The sequence below is a fragment of the Triturus cristatus genome, chromosome 7 (assembly GCF_964204655.1).
Source record: "Triturus cristatus chromosome 7, aTriCri1.1, whole genome shotgun sequence".
NCBI classification, from domain to species: Eukaryota; Metazoa; Chordata; class Amphibia; order Caudata; family Salamandridae; genus Triturus; species Triturus cristatus.
This window is the reverse complement of record NC_140590.1, coordinates 1,118,500,850-1,118,505,663: the sequence shown is the minus strand read 5'-3', so window position 1 is coordinate 1,118,505,663 and position 4,814 is coordinate 1,118,500,850. Positions and strand designations below refer to the sequence as shown.

General features: G+C 48.6%; 1 non-coding gene across 1 annotated transcript; it reads right to left on the bottom strand.

Annotated features, from left to right (window-relative positions):
• Window positions 1-778: 778 nt before the first annotated feature.
• LOC146811186 (5.8S ribosomal RNA) lies at window positions 779-932 on the bottom strand. Its single transcript, XR_014967052.1, has one exon. It is a non-coding gene; the product is annotated as a 5.8S ribosomal RNA (ribosomal RNA).
• Between the last annotated feature and the right edge of the window lie 3,882 nt (window positions 933-4,814).

Genomic DNA, 4,814 nt, shown 5'->3' with positions numbered 1-4,814 from the left:
TTGAACTCTCACTTCAAAGTTCTTTTCAACTTTCCCTTATGGTACTTGTTGGCTATCGGTCTCGCACCCGTATTTAGCCTTAGATGGAGTTTACCACCTGCTTTGGGCTGCATTCCCAAGCAACCCGCCTCCGAGAAGACCCGATCTCGGCGTGCTAGGAGTGGCTACTGGCCTAACACTGTCCGCGGGATGAGCCTCGATCAGAAGAACTTTGGCCTCCTGAGTGATGCCGGGGAGTCGGTCTTCTGTAAGCCACATTTCCTGCGCCCGCTGCCGTGTGGGCTCTTCCCTCTTCACTCGCCTTTACTGGGGGAATCCTGGTTAGTTTATTTTCCTCCGCTTAGTAATATGCTTAAATTCAGCGGGTCGCCCCGTCTGATCTAAGTTCGTAGTCGGAAGAAAACGCCGAAGCATGGGGCCTGGCGTTCCGGTAGCGCGCACACCCTCTTTCCCTGAATTGGATCTAGAGGGGGTTCGCCCTCCCAGGGAAGCCGGCCATGGAGGTGTGCATCCGAGGCTTGTGCGCGCGGGCAGCTTGTGGGACACCACGAACAGCCATGCAGGGCACACAGCCAGGCGGCCCGGGACAGGACCAGGCCAGACCGGTCGCCAGGCCCCTTCTCGGGGCCAGGCACACCTGCAGTGTACCTCCACGGCAAGACCCGGCGAGGGACCCTGCCACTGGCAATCGGGTGGTCTGACCTTGTGGAGGGACAAAGGGAACCCTGTGATGACCCCAGCCGCGTCCAATGGAAGCCCCGGGCGATTGACGATCGAGCGGTCCTCAGACAGGTGTAGCCCCGGGAGGAACCCGGGGCCGCCAGGTGCATTCGAAGTGTCGATGATCAATGTGTCCTGCAATCCACACTAATTTTCGCAGCTTGCTGCGTTCTTCTTTGACGTGCGAGCCATGTGATTCACCGCCAAGAGTCACCGGCAACTTTTCGAAAACGTTCACTGACCTGTGGGTGCAGGAGAGGTGGGAGGAATGCAACGCCATCCACCCACCACCCTCACGGCGAGACGGCCCAGGCGCCCCGTTCAAGACTTCCTCTCTGGGAGTCAGACTGAACCATAGGGAGAAAAAAAACTTTACCGAGCACACGGCCCGGAAGTCCCTGCCACCCACCCGCCGGTGAGGCATGAGGCTCCCGGAACGATGGGAGCAGGCTGTCCCGCAGCCGCAGGTCCCTCACACAGTAACCCGGGAGAGACCGCGCAAGACTTCAAACCCTTCAGCCCGGCGGCATGGGACCGGGTCAAACCGGGTACGGGGCAATGAGGGGGGATCGCCCCACCTGCAAGTCAGCTGTCTGTCACTAGGTGGCCTGAGCCATGCCGGTGGGCTGGCGATTAGCCCACCCTAACCTGGCCTAGGTCAGAGGCACTAGAAGGGAAGATCTAGGTGGCTAACCCATCCTGCACGCCTCCCACCGAGAGGAGCCAGGGTCCCCTCGCAGGCCCTCGGCCCCTTCTCTTCCAGGCCACCCTGTCATGCGAGAAGGGCCACTCCAAGGAGGCCCGGCCATCTGGTCACCCCATTGCAAAGCATTGCATGCAACCAGATGGCCGAGGGGAAAGGTGTGACCAGATGGCCGGGACCGAAAGACGGCCATCAGCCCGCCCTGAGTCTTTGTGGTAGGTTTCCTGCCTACCCACGCATGGCTCGGGGGGCTCCACATCCCAGGGGGCTTGGGAACCCCGGCTGGGCCTCAGGCATGGAGAGGACCACTGGAGCTCTCAGGCCTGGACACCTGGAGGAGAACTGCCTGGGACCCATGGAGCCCGTCCCGGGCACTTTGCCATGCTGTGGGCCGCAGGAGGGACCCCCGGAAAGAGGGGAGGTGTTGTTGTGTTTAGATTTAGATGTCCGTACATAGGTTTTCATAAATCATGTCCTTATATAGGCACAATTCGCATTGCCCGTATTTAGGCATAGAATCCCAGTCCTTATATCGCGTTAGCCATGCTATCCAAATACAGGCATGGTCACCTACATCCGTCCATCCCCACGTCACAACGAGTTCTTAGAAAACAGACCCTTAAGCCATTCATACTTTCCCTAGCTAGCATTATTGATTTCTCCAAGAGCTCATCTATTATACATGAACTACTAGTCCTTAGGGGCTCATTCATGACGTCTTCCTCTGCCTGACTTTACATCAATGCTATCATTCCTAAGCATCTTCCAGGTATAAATATACCTTCCCTAGCCATTGCAAACCATGGCTCGGCTGCACAGCTTGATACGGCTCGCCAGAGCAAGTTCGGAAGAATTAGAGTCCCCGCCTGACACACTGACCAGACGCTGGCATCCCTGCTCACAGAGAATCCAGCTTCCAGTGTTCTGACTCCCTTCGTGGGGTGTTAGAGTTTGAGACCCGGAAAGAGATTCCCACCTCTCTCATTCTAAGGTATGGAGCTGACTAGAACCTAGAGGGACTCTTGGCATATGTAAAACTATAGCTTACCATACTATAGAATACGGCACCTACTTCTAACTTTGTACTTCACTTAGGTTAGGTACACTGGAGTAGAACTATATAGAAGCATCAAATGAGTATCCACTTTTTAGCCTATGTTATTTATGTATGTGTATATGAATATATGTCATAGCTAGAAGACAATGCTGTTGCAGTATTATTTCTTCTTAGTGCTTACACTGTATTATGTCTCACATACTGTCTTGCGATTGTAACAGCTCATATCTCTTACATGAGAAACAAGACTGTTCAATAAATCCTTCTATTGAAACGCCCATCTATCTATTTCTGTATAACTCTGAAGAAACTAAGCATGCACTGTTGTGTGTCGATTTAGATACCGTATATAGGTTTCCGGATTTATGTCCTTATATAGGCACAATTTGCATTGGCCATATTTAGGCATAGACATCCTACCCTTATTTAGGCATTACCCATGCTAACTAAATACAGGCATGGCTACCTACATCCGCTCATCTATGTCACAACGAGTTCTTGGAAAACCAGACTCTTACGCCTCTAGGACTTCCCCTTGCTTGGATATTGATTTCTCCAAGAACTTAATTATTATGCATGAACATCTATTCCTTAGGGGGTTCATTCATGATGTTCTTCTGCCCGACTTTTACATCAATACTGGCATTCCTAAACACCTTCAAGGTATAAATAGACCTTCACTTACCATGGCAAACCATGGTTTGGCTGCCTACTTGCATGACGCTGCTCGCCACGGCAAGTTTGGAAGGAAGCCAAGTCCCCGCTTGACGCACTGACCAGACGCTGTCATCCTCCTCGCAGAGAATCCAGCTCCAGTGTTTCTGACTCCCCTTGCAGGGTGTTAGAGATCGAGACTTGGAAAGAGATTCCAGCCTCACTCATTCTAACGTATGGAGCGGACTAGAACCTAGAGGGACTTTTCTCAAATCTTGGCAACTATAGGTAAACTAGACTATAGACAAACAGTATCTACTTCTCACCTCGTACTACACTTAGGTTAGGTACACTGGGGTAGAACTAGATAGAAGCATCAGATGAGTATTAACATTTTAGCCTGCGTTATTTATGTATGTATTTTTATGAATATATGTCATAGCTATAAACCATGCTATTGCAGTATTATTTTATCTTACTGCTAACGCTGTACGTATTATACTTCGCATTCTGTTTTACGATTGTAGCAGTACATATCTCTTGCACGAGAAATACGACTGTTCAATAAACCCCTTTTATTGAAATGCCCGTCTATCTATTTCTGTGTAGAAGCGAAGCATTCACGATTGACTGAGTGAAACTGTTATCTCTTGTTTCCACGATTCTGAGATTGCTCCGATTCTAAGTGAAACAAAGTTGTCATGTTTATGCGGTTGTCAGAAACTATTCCCTTGTTGTTTATTCGAGAAGTTTCTAGTGACCTCTGAGTTAGCTGGCACACACAAGTAATTAAGTTTAAGGTACTCGATAGAGACATACTGACCTCAGTCCTATGTCAAAACTATAGTGTATATTATTCCAATGCTCAGAGCCTATCAGGGATATAGGAACTCCACTACATGGCCCCCAATGGCTTGGTAAGGCACTAATTTAATGCTAGATACTGAATTAACTCAGTCATGCTTTTCTCAGAGACCCCTACTCACAATACTCCATAAGACGTCTGGAGTGGGTAGGGATAATATCCGCCATAGCTGTGTAGGACAAAAATTGTATTAGCTGTTTGGTTTGTTCAACGTTGAAGGATACAGTGTTCCAAAATATTCTGCACCTTATCTTTGTTCCCTTGAAGCTTGCTCTGCAATTTTCATTAAAAAAATGTCCCTAAATGGGGATAATAACACCGGAACCAGTGGAGCTGTACCCGGTAATATCGCAGCAGCTTTTGATTATACAGGTTTTAATGAAACCGATGAAAATGCGAAAATCATCGCTCCAAATTTAAGGAGAGCCATCACTCTAAAACTTATAAAACATGGCCTAACACCAAGAGGTGTTAGAGCAGTTTTTGTGATAGAGGTACATGAATCTCACCAGACAGAAGTATTCTATTCATGGATAGTATTCCCATATTCAAATCCAGTAAATAAAACGTTTCACTTCTACAAAGAGGATTAACCACCTGAGGAACATATTCCTTACGAGGATATTGAAATTCCACTCATATGAGCAGGATCTCTGGGTTACAGGCACCCAATCACATTACCAGGCTCGGTCCACTAGGTAGACCAGGAGCAACATTGCCGATTTTAGCTGGCTACACACCTCATTCGGACATTGAAGCAATGTCAGACATAGAATTACTTAATCAGATACAAAATTTAATAGAATTACACAGTT